Source organism: Quercus robur, chromosome 9 (genome assembly GCF_932294415.1).
Source record: "Quercus robur chromosome 9, dhQueRobu3.1, whole genome shotgun sequence".
Taxonomy (NCBI): Eukaryota; Viridiplantae; Streptophyta; class Magnoliopsida; order Fagales; family Fagaceae; genus Quercus; species Quercus robur.
The window spans coordinates 15515543-15531277 of NC_065542.1; the positions used below are offsets into that span (position 1 = coordinate 15515543).

The following is a 15735-nucleotide window of genomic DNA, read 5'->3' on the forward strand; positions in this document are numbered from 1 at the left end:
CATCCCACAGCAGCATCAGCTCCCCACAGCAGCAACATCACGTGGGCATAACAGTCCCCCCATAGCAGCATCAGTCCCTAACCCTCCACGTGTCTGTGGGTCCCAGCTGGACTTGTCCTTCCTTGCCGTGGGGTCTCATAACTTCTCTATATTGGGAATATGTTCTCCATATTCAGAAACTCAACCTCTATATTCACAAACTCACTTAGCTCTTACCTCTATGAAACAAGTTTCCTAAACTCACTTGCACTCACAGAACACTCATCTCACTCAACACTCTCAGGTAATATTTTTACAATATTGTGATTATTTGCTAGGTTTTTTTTTAAAGAAAAATTTAGAACACATTAGGAAAAGTTTTGTTTTTCTTATTTGTTAGTGCCAATATTGTGATTAATTTATTTGTTAGTATATTGTGATTATTTGCTAGGTTTTTTTTTTTTTTTTAAGAAAAATTTAGAACTATTAGGAAAAGTTTTGTTTTTCTTATTTGTTAGTGTAAATATTGTGATTAATTTATTTGTTAGTATATTGTGATTATTTGCTAGATTTTTTTTTTTTTTTAAAGAAAAATTTAGAACATATTAGGAAAAGTTTTGTTTTTCTTATTTGTTAGTGTAAATATTGTGATTAATTTATTTGTTAGTATATTGTGATTATTTGCTAGTTTTTTTTTAATTAATATTAGGACACATTTATATAAGATCATGAATCTACTTAAGAAAAAATATCTATAATGACTAGTAATATTATGATTAATAATTGGGAATATTTAGTAAATAATTGTGATTAAATTACAACATATTGGGGAATTTTTTTTTTGTTAGTGTAAATATTGTGATTAAATTACAACATATTGGGGATTTTTTTTTTTGTTAGGTGTAAATATTGTGATTAAATTATTTGCTAAGTTTTTTTTAAGAAAATTAATATTGTGATTATTGGGAATATTTAGTACCAAATATTGTGATTATTATGTGAAAATTTGAGTACTCTAGATATGCAATTTTTTCCTTTTTATCTTTATTTTTTCATTTAAGAGAATGTATAAAACTTTTTTGGCTAAAGGTTCGAAGCTCAAAATCTTATAAATCCAATTATTTATTTATTTTTTTTAAGGAAGTTGCAACAGTAAAATTGTAACATGAATCTATGTGATAAACACATGGTCATGACCATGACCATGAATGAATGAATGTGTAAGGATGGTGCAGCACGAGCACGTATAGTTTGTGAAAATTTTACAAATATTTGGTGTTGTTACTGTTTGTAACATTCCAAGTTAGGAAAAAAGGAGTAGACTTTAAAAATAAAAAGAGAGCAAACGCTGTCCATTTCCATAGCCCTTTAGGCTTTTAGGGGATTAGAAGAAGGCAAAAAGAATGGAGTCATTGGGGATTTTTTAGAAAATAACTACAAATATTGTGATTATTGGGAATATTTAGTACCAAATATTGTGATTATTATGTTATTACAACATATGGGAATATTTGTTTTGTTTGTTAGTGTAAATATTGTGATAATATGCTAAGTTTTTTTTAAAATTAATATTTTGATTAATTATTGGGAATATTTAGTACTAAATATTGTGATCAATTGTTAGGAATATTTAGTACTTTTAGGTCTTTCTCATGGATATGAAATGAATTATGAGTTTGATACCTAAGATAGTAGTCTTTTTACTATAAATTATTTCAAGATATATTTGTTTAAGATTTGTAACAGAGATTTCAATGGATAACTGGTTGGTATATAATATTTTTGTTCATCATAACTTATTTGAATGGGTTTTGAAAGTCATGCCCCTAGAATGATTTAGAATTTTTAAAGAATATGAAATTGGTAATGACTATTTTTGGAAGATTACTAAAGGTGAGTATATGCAAATTTGGTTGAGGTTAGTATTGTTGGCATTTCATACGCAAAGTTTTGTGATTGATGTTTATTGAGCGTTATAAATTTGTCACTAACACAATTGCACTTGATGATCTATAGGTTGACAATGATCCATATAAATATATACTACGGTGGACCCCTTAGCAATGCCAACCCTTATGATGGAGTCTCATTTCAAGGTCCGGGTATTCAGTGCTACTATATGATGATACGCCGTAAGCTAAAGACCCTGAATGAGCTGAAAGTAAAAATTATGGAAGAGTTGCAAGTGAACCTTGCTTTGCATGACATACATATTACTTTCCGTTCTCTATATAAAGTCCTCAATCAATGCATTAATTACAGATATATGGCGATAACAGAGGACAAACATGTGAAATTCATGTTTAGTAAGATGGACAAATGGAAACAAGCAACAGATTTTGAGTTGTACGTCACTTTGGAGCCACGTGCAGAAGTCGGCGTAGAGGAAGAAATTGTACAAACAACTACATCTCTACAGTTTGCAGTCCTAGATGATCGATACACCACATTGGGAGGCTATACACCCCCTTTTCAAGAGACACCAATAACAATTGAGAGCAAACCTGGAAATAGATATGAAAATTAATTTTGTACACATCGAGGTGAATCCTCTACAGTTCCAGTAGTTGAAGACGAAGAAGAAGACGAAGATTGTTTTAGGGAAGATAGTGAGGATAGAGATGAGTATGAAGAGAGGATTGACGATGGTGACTTTGATAAGGGTCTTGATGACCATGAAATTACTCCCATTCCTCATGTTGATGATATGGCTGAATGTGATGAAGATGATGAGGTCGCTAATGTTAGAGTTCAGCATGTTACAAATACGACCCCCCGTTTATGAACCTCCTGCCTCATCATTTTATGAAAATACTTGGGAAAATATGGTTGATCCTGAAGTTGTTCAACAAGCATTTGGTTCTTCTTGGAATGCAGACATGAATTTTACGAAAGAGTTGATTTTTGCTAATAAAGAGGCGGTGAAACGTGCATTAACAATTTACGCTGCAAAGCATAACAGAAACTTTATGACTAGTAGGTCGACCACAAGTAGACTGTCTGTGAAATGTAGCGATGAATCATGCATGTGGTACGTTGGACAGTTGCGAAGCCTGAACTCGAACTATGGATGGTCACATCTTATAGGGATCCTCATAGTTGTATGCCCCTTGCCACGGCCCTTGATGGTAGAATGATAGATTGTAATTTTCTAACAGTAGAATTTGTTCCATTGTTGGAAGAGAAACACACAGCAACAATTTATCACCTCAGACATTTCATTAAAGGGAAGTATTATGGGCATAATCTTTCTTACTATAAGATATGGGATGCGAAACAACGAGCTATTGCAAAGATATTTGGGGATTGGGAAGAGTCTTACCAAAGATTGAGAAAGTTATTGTTGGCATACTGGGATCAAGAACTTGGCACCAGTTTCTGGTTTCACACAATACCCAGGGACGAGTTCGGTGATACAATATTGCGCTATATATTTTGGGCTTTCGCTCCATGTATTGCAGGATTCAGACATTGTAAGCCAGTGGTCAGTATTGATGGGACCCATTTGTATGGTAAATATCGAGCAGTGTTGTTGATTGCAATGACCACCGATGCCAACAACAAGGTTTTGCCTCTTGCCTTTGCCGTTGTGGACAAAGAGTCAGGACCTAGTTGGAGGTGGTTTTTAGAACGCCTCAGGAATGCATTGGGGGATGTGATAGCAGATAAGGACATCTACATAATTTCTGACCGACATAAGGGTATTCAAAGTGCAATTGCAAACTGGCCTAGACATGATGATGGACGATAACGAGTAGTTCACAGATATTGCCTTCGACGTGTTGCTAGCAACTTCAACACGCATTTTCAGGACGCCACTTTAAAGTCATTGGCCTTGAAAGCGAGGTATGCTACTCAGGAAGCTAAATTTGAGTTGTACATGCAACCTATCAAGGAAGCTGAGATTGAGGCCCTTAGGAAGAAACGGAGAACCGAGCGGCAGGAAAGTGAACCCGACTCATCCATCATGCCATACACATATCTAATGAACGAGGATCTAGACAAGTGGACCCAACTACATAATGGTGGATACCGTTATGGGGCTATGACAACCAATGTCTCGGAGTGCTTCAATGGAGTACTCAAAGGTGCTCGTGGCCTATCCATTGCTGCAATGGTTGAATTCACTTGAAGCAAACTTGTTGCATATTTCCATGATCGACAAAAAGAAATTACTCATGATCTCTCAAATGACAAGGTATGGACTAAATATGCCTTAAAAATCTATGGACAAAACCTACAAAAATCAATTTCACACCAAATAAATCCGTTTAATAATCTGAATGGTATATATCAAATAATTACTGCACACAACATCTATAGCTCTGGAAGGGGATACCATAGTTATGAAGTAAACATAATGGCCAGAACATGTAGTTGTGGAAAGTGGCAAATGAGAAAGATCCCTTGTTCACATGCAATTAAAGCTCTTCAGCACTTGGGGCAAGATGCGACTACATATATTGACCCATGTTATAGTTTGGTGAACGCCATTCACACCTACTCACATGCATTTGTGGTGCCAAAGTCAGATTCATTGTGGAGGAATGTGGATGGTCCAAAGTGGGTGCCTGACCCAAAATTGTTGCGGGGCAAAGGTCGACCTGTGGCGTCTAGGATACGAAATGAGATGGATGGGGTTTGGTGAGAACCGGGAAGCCAGAGGCCAGATTCTAACTTGAGGGAGATTCAGCAAAAGCAGAGCTGTGGACTGTGTCATCAACATGGGCATAACCGTAGAAGATGTTCGCTTTCCCGTGGGGCTTCGACAAGCAGTAATAATCTAAACTAGGTAAGTGATGCTTTTATATAAAATGCCATGATTGTATCAATTAGCCAAGTTGCATAGATTAGTACATATGTTTTGGGTTTTGGTATCTAACAACAATATTTGAATTTTTGCCAGGCATGCAAATACTCGAGTTTGGAATGGCATTGTAGATGTAAATTGGGGTTCTCTTTATTGTGTATTTGAACTTACTACTGGGTTGTATCGGCACAATTATTATTTTGTTTGTCACTGAATGAACTTGTAATCGAAGTATTTTATATCCAATGTACCTGTTTCTAGATTGTGACATTATGACTGTTTAATTTTGTCTTTCAATTTTAAATCCCCACAATTTTGTAGTTTATATTGCTTACTACTCACTAGAATTCCTTGTTCCCATAAGTTCCTGGAGGAACACATATAAGCAATTAGCATAGAACTTTTGGCAGAAGAACATAAATGGCTTTTTGAATGCTGTTTTCGAGCATCTCTAGGTGCAACATGGCTAGCTAAAGCCCATGCTCCGTGTCTATATATATATGTACACATGTTCATTTTCTATTTTTCTACGATAGTACCGCAAATGGCATAAAATTGAACTAAATTTCTTAAATTTGAATATTAATTCTTTATTTTTTTTTTAGGGGAGAATATTACTTGTAAGGGTTTTTTTTAGGGGAGAATATCAATTCTTTAGTCTTTATTTCATATCTAACAATTTGAGTCCACATTTACCCAAAAAGTTGAGCTGAACAAAGTAGGAAATCCAGTTCAACGAACTAGGTTTTCACGTATAGAAATCGAGTTCAACAAACTCGGTTTCCAAGCATAGAAACCAAGTTCAATGAACTCGGTTTCGAAGCATAGAAACCAAGTTCAATGAACTCGGTTTCGAAGCATGTAAATCGAGTTCAATGTACTTGGTTTCTATACATGGAAACCGAGTTCATTGAACTCGCTTTCTATGAGGTAAAGAAAGGGAATTTTAATTTAAATAGCATTCTAATTGTTTTTTTTAGAATTCTATTATTATTAAAAATGAAATTTCTATTAGAAATTCAGATTCTAAATTGAAATAAAATCTATTTATTTTTTTCTGAGCGATGGAAAATGTGAGTTCTGAAATGGGATGCTAATTAATCATAACTATAGAAGATCGATGGAATGTCAAAGAGAGATGATCCATATGCTAGCAGGACAGGTTGTGGTACTAGACCCAATTAGATGTGTTCAACAAGTGGGTGGTCCTTTTCTTTCCCAGCATTCCTGAAAAATATTTTCTTTCTTCCCCTAATGTTTCATTGTAAATTTTAAAATTGTTTATTTCCTTCTATTATAGTTAATTATACAGGACCAAAAAGAGAAATGGCAAGAGAGTTCCACATAAATGCAATGGCCTTATTATTTTGGTAAAAAAAAAAAAATTAATTCTTTATTTTTTTTTTTAGGGGAGAATATTACTTGTAAGGGTTCTTTTGCTCCCCACCCCCCCCCCCCAAAAAAAAAAAAAAAAAAAAAAGCCTTTATTGAACCCAATGTTCACAATTCTTAACTATGATTTTTCCTAAATGCTATATACACACACACACATCCTTCCCTTCCCCTTCAAGCAGTAATATATATTGTCAATGAATTATTAGCCCTTTAATTATTCGTGCTTTGAGCATTGATGCTACAACTTCCAATTGAAGCTTGGTCACTACCATCAGTGCAATCATGCTCATTCATCAAAAAACAACCAAAAAGAGAGACAATAAACACCCCAAGGAAACACTTATTTCTAAAGACACTCATAGGAAATTTCCCACCTCAAGCAGCAAAACTGGCTATGCATTTATCTAGTGAACAGATTATTGTCTATCAAATATATCAATCACAACCTCCCATTTGTCTAATTTTTTTTCACCATTTTAAACATTGGTTATTTTATAAGGAAAAAATAAATTCTAACAATTTGTGATTGATAGAAGCATCAATGGAACACAAAAGGTGAAATAGATGATTTTTATTTATCAAATTAGTATCATTTCGGTAAATCTCAACGTAATTTAAAAGTTGTACATAGAAAAATCCTTGTACAAGCTATGCAATTCACATACAAAGCATTAGGCAAACCAGCATACAGATTATGAAGAGGCTATACGATCATAAATAAGATCTAGCTAAATCCAATCCATTTAACCAAGGATGGAACAAAGTGACAGATTACATATCAAAAACAATCAAATTATATAGCCAAAATAGATAGATGCTACACAGCTACACTATTGTTGCTTATAGTAGCCACTTTGGTGAGGAGGAGGGTATGGAGCTGGGATGGTGTAAGGAGCCCGAGGATGAGATCCAGATTGTTGTGCATGGCCATTGTAGTATGGGCCTTGCCACCCCGGATAAGCAGGTTGGCCATACTCATGGCTGAAGGGTAGTTGTTGTAAGCACCTGCGTTTTTATTATCCTAGAAACTGAGGCCCGCCATTTGTCTTTGCACATCTTCAGTCATTTCCCGGCACTGGATGTTTCTGGTCATGACAAAATCGTTGCATTGCTACTTTACATTTGTGATTGCATCCTGTTGAAAAAAGACAGCTCATTTATCAACTCTTTTTTTATGTGAATTCTATTGAAAAAAGGAAATCTTGGGTACACATGATGTATATACAAGTTACAAACATTCCTAAAGAATTAGGAAGAGAGTCAAACAAAATATAAGGCTCTAAAAGAAATAGGTCTATATAATCTATAATGGAATGCTCATCCCTAGTTCCAAGAGTAAAGAACTACTCATACAACACTCTGACTCTCAAAAAAGAACATTTCTACTCCATAACTGGAATCTCCACACCATTGTAAAAGTGGAAGGAATTCCTCCCTCTCACTCCACAACACATGCATTACCATGATTACCAATACAAATATGCCACCCAGGAAGTACATACACATCTCCCCAAAAAAAAAAACCAAAAAACTAAAATTTATGATGCAGACAAAATAACTAGTCACTTCTAGCAAAGTTCACAAATACAATAATGAAAAGAATCACGTACACATGCTCACAAGGAGAGATCTATGCACATCAATAATATTAAATCTCCCCCACAGCTACAAAGAGGAGCAAGTGTATACTTGAACAATAACTATGTTAAATAAATACTTGCACCACAGAGTCTAACCAAACATTTCTAACCTGTAGAGTAACATAAAATTTCAGTCCCTCATTGATGTTCTCCTTAATCTCTCGGAACTTTGCTATGGCAGCTTGAATCTGCTTGTAACATTTCTCACGAGATGCTGGAAAAAATAGCAGTGAAAAGATCAACACAGAAGCCAACAAAAACTGACATGCCAGAGCAACATGGTCTAAATGAAAAACTTTGAGCCATTCATTACACTCTAAAAACTACAGCAAGAATGTAGATTTGTTACACATTAATGATACAAAAATGCCAGAAAATTGAATGAATGCTTAAAAAATGTATATGACAAACAGAGAAAAATAGTTATATATATATATATATATATATATTATAATGCAAAAAAAAAAAAAAAAAAAAACCAACCTTTATAATCTTCAAAATTAAAGATGGCTGAAAAATCATCATTCTGAGCTTGAAAGAAATGTCAAACAATTATTTGAGGATCATGAAATCCCTCTTAAAATCTCTCCTTTTTTTTAACTGAGAAGATATTAGAGACTAACAATTATATGAATAAAGATGTCAAATTTGGTTCATAACATATTCTCCAGTCAAAACCAATTCTATTTGGTAAAACATCACATTCAGTAAAAGAAAAAGGAAAGCTGATATTCAAAGAAAATAAACAAAAAAAATAAATAAATAATGCAGTCAAATAAAGAATTAAACCTGGATTTGCAGCAACAGTTGTTCTTGTGCCTCAATATTGTGGGCAATATCTTCACTAATGCGATCATATTTTGCTGTAACTCTGCTATCTGGACCAGCATTTCCTGTTTGACCCTCCTCAGATCCCTAAGTTGCTGTAACTCTGCTTCCAAACCAGCAGGGCCCCCACTTATCTGCACTGACTCCACATCTTCTTTGAGCTCCATTGGGAGAGTGAAATTCCCTTCTAAAGCTAGAATGGAATCAGGAAGGTCCATCTCTTTGAGCCTTACTCTATCTGCAAACTCACTGGCTTCTTGTAATTTTTCAGCTTGTGTTCTGATAACATCATCAACCATTTCAGTATACCTAGAAAGTGCCTTTGCACTGCTGTGAGGAACAAGGCTTGCAAACATCTTCTCCTTGCTCGCATCCAATACCTCTAACTTGCTAATTGCATCCAGAAGTTGTGCTGGAGGCCCCTTTGCAGATTTCTTTGACTCCATTATAGCACTAACCGCACTCCTCAACCGTGCAATTTCCTCAGCAATCTCTTCTTTCTCGTGTAGCTCTAAACTGTACCTATCGCAAGCTTCTGCATAAAATAGAACCGCCTTTAGTTGGAAAAGGTGATAATAATTTTAAGAATTGACTAGGTATTTGACTAAAATTTAATTAGAAAGTAATGCACAGACAATAACATACATTCACATCCTAGAATTTTTGCTAACTAACACCTTATATCTTTTACTAGGGGGCAAAATGATCCACAATTACTTTTGTAAGGTCATATGTTCTGGAGCCTTACAACTATAGGTTTATAAAAAATAAAAATAAAAAACTCCTTACCTCCTTTAACTTTTCAGGACCCACTTCCACCAACTCTTCAACTGTGCTGTAATAATCAAGATGAATTACAGTGTGCTGAGCAGGAACACTTATTTAAGCTAGGGGGTAGATAAATCAACCCACAAAAGTAAAAGAAATGTAACCTTGGCAAGTCCCTCCCCTTCATTTTCTGCTAGGGCCTTTGTGTTAGCCTTAAAACTTGTCTTGGCAATGCTTACTTCAAATCCCTCTTTTTCAGCTTTCTCCCTTGCTTGAGCCTGCAAATTTTAGATATTTAGTCAAAATTGCTGCCTATTAAACAGGAATGCTGATAGGAGCTCTTGTTTTCATATACATGGGAAAGGAATATTTTATATGTATAATGGGAATATAATTAGCAAAGTGAACAAAAAAAAGGCATTAAATTAGTGCCACTCTAGTACACAGGAGGTATTCATGATAAAAAAAAAAAAATATTATCACAGAAAGATAAGCTTATTTTACAATGAAACAAGTCAAACAACATCTCAGCAACCCCAACTCCAGAACTCAGTGAAGGCTTCTTGACCATAACATCAGCTCCAACATAATTTCCTACGTCAACTTACTAAACTAACCAAGTTTGAACAAATTTACTATTTTTTTTAAGTAAGATGTAGTATTTTTGCAATATCTGAGACTTTAGTTTATTGAACTTGACTAATAATTATTATATGGGATCAGTAGCAATGTCTAAAGCAACTGAAAAAACCTACAGAGTTGTCTTCTATGTTGGATGTTGGGGTTTCCCCTGAGTCATGTCTTGCAGCCATTAAGGAACTTGTACCAGGAGATTCTGGCGGAAACACAGTATTCTCTGAAGCATATATCTGAGGAGGGATAATGGGCTCTGGTGGTGAAATAGTAGACAGATAATGCAAGAGCATCTGTATAATTTGGCTGAAGTTTGGTCGAGTGTTTGGGTCCTCTCTCCAACATGAAGTCACAATCAAACCCAAATCCTCAGGGAGGTTTTCAGCATTGGGCCTCACATTCTGAAACAATAAATATTTGGATGATGTTAAAAGCTCCAAGAAATAAATGAGATTTAATCTAGCAATGGGACAATGGGAATCCTTGTGGCACACATGAGACTGTAAACGCCATTAAAGTTGCTATTTTAAAGTCCTACCCTAAGATCACACACATGCAAGAAATCATCCCATCTTAGATATATCATAAGACAAGATCAAAATATATAGCTACCTTAAAAGCGGCTGCATATGCTGCCTGTAGATTTGACATGCCTTCAAAAGGCAATTTATTGTGGATGAGCTCCCACAGCACAATTGCAAAGCTGTAGGCATCCACCTTGTGATTGTAATGCTTCTTTTCCCCATGCCTGAGCGTGACTGTGCTGTAAAGCTATCTCCAAATAGGGAAAGAATCATTAGTAAATACAAAACACCAATTGCCTGAACAATATAAACCTAAAACCTTCAAGCAATTGAGTACCTCTGGAGCCATCCAACGATATGTCCCTGTTTCAGCCGTCATCATCTCTGTTAATGACTCTTCTCTAGCTAAACCAAAATCTGCAAGTTTAACTATTTTATGGTCTGCGGTCAAGATCAAATTCTCTGTCAAAAGAAAAGGAAACAAAGTCATCAAACTTTTGCTCAAACCTAGGTTCCTCAAGAAGTGGCTACACCTGATTTATGTGGATATCACTTTGGAGATAGTGCTCAAAATTACTTCAGCTAAGATGTTAGCTAGAATCTAAAATATAAGATATTCATCTTTTGAAACCATCTCATGTTCACCTTGTCTATAATGAGCAAAAGTTAAACTAGGAATGGCCAAACACTATTTGCTCATTTGTTATGATTATCAGATTTTGACATAAAACAAAAACAATAAGTCAAGAAACTACTATAAATTGAATTTGACAGAAGCAATGTGATCCTAAATCAACAGGTAGACAGTAGACCTTTTCTTAAGACAGCACGCCAGAGAAGCTAAGAGATGCAGTACAGGGACAGCCAAGGAAACATAAATCTGGGACAAAACAAAGCAATGCCATCAATGATGCTAAATCTAGTTCTACCACACAATGGAAAGCCTCCCATCAGATTTCAAAATCCAAATTAAATTCTGCAGCTACCTTCTGATGCTAATTGTAGGTATGCATTTTCATATGTCATTGGACATGCTCACAGTTAAAGTCAACCTATTTCTTCATGTACTCCCATGTCTGTAGCAGAATAGTTAATGCCACCTGGATCTCCAAGAATAACATTGGCTTAACTACTTTAGAATTTTAGTGCAAACTTATACTAATTTGAAACCTACAGACATCAAAAGCATGTTTGCGTAACTGTTTTGAAAGCCGGTACTCATCATGAGTACCGCTAAAATACTATCTTAAGCTTTCTTGTTTTCTGTGTTTTTTCTTCTTTCCCCCCCCCCCCCCTTTCCCCCTTTTTATAGCCACTCAAGTTGATTAGTCGACCCCCACAAGTCAAGTTGTTTACTAAAATGTCAACACCATACAGGATTTCATAATCATGATTGACAAGTATCCCAGGACTAAATACTCTTCTTCATATGTCAGTTACTTGCAAGAACAAAATTCAATTGCAATTATCAACCAACTGAAAAATGGAGATACAAATGGTATATGCAAGTAACACATTCACCATGTTATGCAACACCATTGTGACTCCTTCTAATAGAAGTTAGAATTGAACTACAAATGACTTAGTAAAGACATGACACGCTTCCAGCTAATAAAATATTCTGTTCTTTTCTTTTGTGAGTTAACAACAACTGTACAAACAACAGAAGCTCCAAACAAAACAGCAAAATAACTGTACCAGGTTTCAGCTCCCGGTGAATGATCCCATGGGAGTGTAAGCATTCCATAGCGCAAGCAATATCAAGTGCAAACCCGACTGCCACATGCATATCCAAGCAGCTTGGCCGCAAATTCAACAAGTATCTACGCAATGTCCCATATATTGAGAAGTTCAGTTACTATCACCATAACAGGTTCCTTGCAAGCACCAATAAACTGGTAATACACAAGTAGACACAGTCGTGTCAGATATTGATTAAATGCTCACTTCAATGGTTTCTTCTAATCACTAACAATTCACTGACTATCCTTAAATTTCAGATCCTGATATAGATAGAATCATATGCTTATAAAATTGAAATATCATTTCCTATATATGCTTATCAAACAACCTTCACTAGATTCTTGTGTTGGACTCTGGATAACATTGCAACCTCTCTGGCAAACCGCGCTTCTCTCTTGGCAATTTCTTCTGGGGTCTCTCCCCTATGAACAACTTTAATAGCAACAGTTTGATTTTTATATCTGAAAAAAACAGAAATTCCAGCAAATTGAAGATTAAGACAACTGCACCATAACAATATACCACTGATTAAATTATCTAAAACAGTAAGCCAATAACTAAAGCCTTAGAAATTTTAAATACAAGAATTCAGACCCCAAAAAGGAAAAGAGAACCCAGGTTAACTTACTGCCCAGTTCTACTATAGAATGCAAACATTGAATGTAGAATTTGCTTCAGATTTATATTGGAAGACTCAGCAGAACAAAAATTTTCACTGCTACACCATCTTCAGACATTCTAAGATACTCTTGAATCACGAATTAATATCATAAGTAACTTAACATCCATTTAAATGAAAGATTTCCTAACTTTATTCGATTAAGGTTAAGGTTTCTAATCGATCAAATTCCAATTGGTAGAAAATTGGTTAAATGATTAAATTCATCATTTTCTAATAGCTTAAACTTTTGGTTCAATCGGTATTTTATCACCAATTATACCTCTTGCATACTTTCTTTCATAGATTCCAATCAGAAAATATTTTAGATTCAAATTGACCAAAATCTTCAATACACCTACACCATATTGTCTTTGGCTTTTATGGACATGTTTGTCTTATTCATACAGCCCATGTGTTTTCAGACTTCTGACTTTGAATGCCACGTGTAAAGGCATCTACTTAACTGTTGATGCCAGAAATATATATATATATATATATATATTCTCGACCTCAGCTACTATAAGGTAGGGTTAGATCATCCAGCTTACTTCTAAAACTTGTCGTTCAACAGTCCGTCCTTCTGCTGCAGTATGGCCACCTAAATAGGCAAGGTAACGCATAAGCAGTTTGGTGGTTTCTGTCTTACCAGCCCCACTTTCACCACTAACCAGAATAGAGTTGCTTTTCCCCTCATTAATCATTTCCCTGATTCAAATTTAAGCAGTTCAGAAGACAAACTGCATCATCTTTTAAGTAGACAATGTAGAATGTAAAATAAACAAAAGTTTACCTATACGCAACATCAGCAATTGTAAAAACATGAGGGCTGAGTTCTCCAAATGGCGCTCCTTTGTAACGTTTCATCATGGAAGCATCATACAAGTGTGAGAGTCTTTGGAATGGATTGATAGCAATAAGAATGTTTCCAGTATAAGTCTGCCATTATGTCAAAAGTATTATAACAGAGCCACCCAAATCTGCATTTTATAATTCTCTTACAATAGTGAATGTTAAAAGAAATAAAACTGAAACCGAGTTAATCTTACAAAGAGACTGCAAGGAGCATTGTACCGACCATCACCCACTCATTTCTTGTAATAGGACCCATATACTCCAATTTCTTTGCAGCCATGGCAGGGGCATCTGGTGTGTCTTTGGTTTCAGGAGGATATAACTTGAATAAGACTAGAGGAGTAGCTAAGAGACAGGCAATTGCTGGTAAACTAGCAGCTTTGAACCAACTAACCCAAGGGCTTGAAACTATCCCCCCAAGCTCCTCAGCCAATTTGAGGCAGAGCAGGTTTTGAGCTGCCGCAGTTAGGAAAAGAGCACTAGAGTTACCAGAAGACTGTCAACACATCACAAATGAGCAATGCATCAGTTGCCTAGGTATCACGTGATGACAAAATTAACAACATCGATCATGGAATAACATAGAGTCATAAATTTAACAAGGACACAGTACGATATGCATAGATGCTGAAAAAGGAATTGTCGATACCATCTAATGTAGCTAACACATCTATTTGTCCTGGGAAAAAAATGGAAAAGTATATCTAGTTATCAACCTGAGGTAGCAACAACAAAGCATTAGTACCAAAACTTGGGGGTAGTTATCAACATGAGATAAATCAAAAAAATTAAAAGTCTCTAATAACTAAAAAAACTCATTATCAATCCCCTGAACTTAAATGAACCCAAGAAGCAAACTCTATCTGCAGTTTTCTTTCATGAAAATGAACACACCTTCCTTTTATTGTCCAAGCACTATTACCTAGAATCATTTCTACTAGGCTCTGTAAAATAACTTAAAAACAAGCAATTCAATTACTACTGCATTTTCCTCTTTAAAGCCATATATTTTACTACTCTGAATGTCTCAAAAGATCATCAGAAAATGACCATTTTTATCCTAATTACTCCCACTCTTCTTGATCAATTGAACCAAAACAAAACATGTGGAGCATACATCCAAATGGGCAGATTATTTCTTCATACCCATGTGAAGGGGACATTTCAAAATGTTTTAAGTAACAAAATCATAAAAGATGATCCAGGTATTGATGAGGGATATGTGTCGAACACATCAACCATTAGACATGTTCCTAGTACAGCAAAGAAAGAGATGACGAAGCCGGAAGACCATAGCTTTTGTTATAGAGTTGACCAATTTAGACTACAAAATGGCCAATGGAAAAACTGCATTGAACAGAAACTCAAAAGGCAGTCACGCAACCGCAATGCAAATCGGAAAAGGGGTAAAAAAATGACGGTATTCTTTATCAATAAAGGCAATAACTATATACAACGGAATCTAACAAGCCATTGCACGACATAACCCAATGGATATCCAAAAGTTCTCCTATATCTAGTAAGTTTTCATTGACAAATCAAATGAAATAATAGCCAGTAAACATTCACAGATGTGCAATTGGGCTAACACCATAGATAAGCATATTTAATAATAAATAAAGGGTCTACATCAACTATATAAAAATCCCAATAGCTTCACTAAACTTAATCAAAATTTTAAAATATAAACAATAAAAAAAATTTTAGAAAAGAGAAAAAAAAAAAAAAAAAACCCGAGTGTCAAGTAGATAATAAAAAAAAGGTTATAACTTCAATGACCCTCATATCATACATAGACGATCTCATTTAATAATGAGAAACACACAAAAGCGAATATCAATGTTTTGAAATTATCATAATTAAAACTCAAAACCAAATGAAATCTAATGTGCAACATAACCA

At 35.1% G+C, this 15735-nt stretch overlaps 1 protein-coding gene, 1 long non-coding RNA gene and 1 pseudogene across 2 annotated transcripts in view; all 3 read right to left on the reverse strand.

The window, feature by feature from the left end:
• Positions 1–15735, reverse strand: part of LOC126700769 (single-strand DNA endonuclease 1-like) — a 55632-nt gene that overhangs the window by 23513 nt on the left and 16384 nt on the right. The gene's annotated exons all lie outside the window — the stretch shown is intronic.
• LOC126698700 (uncharacterized) lies at positions 6727–8419 on the reverse strand. The gene is made up of 3 exons (XR_007646567.1): positions 8308–8419; positions 7935–8038; positions 6727–7319 (listed from the first exon to the last, which is right to left on the reverse strand). It is a non-coding gene; the product is annotated as an uncharacterized LOC126698700 (long non-coding RNA).
• LOC126698695 (serine/threonine-protein kinase STY13-like) lies at positions 9049–12803 on the reverse strand (annotated as a pseudogene).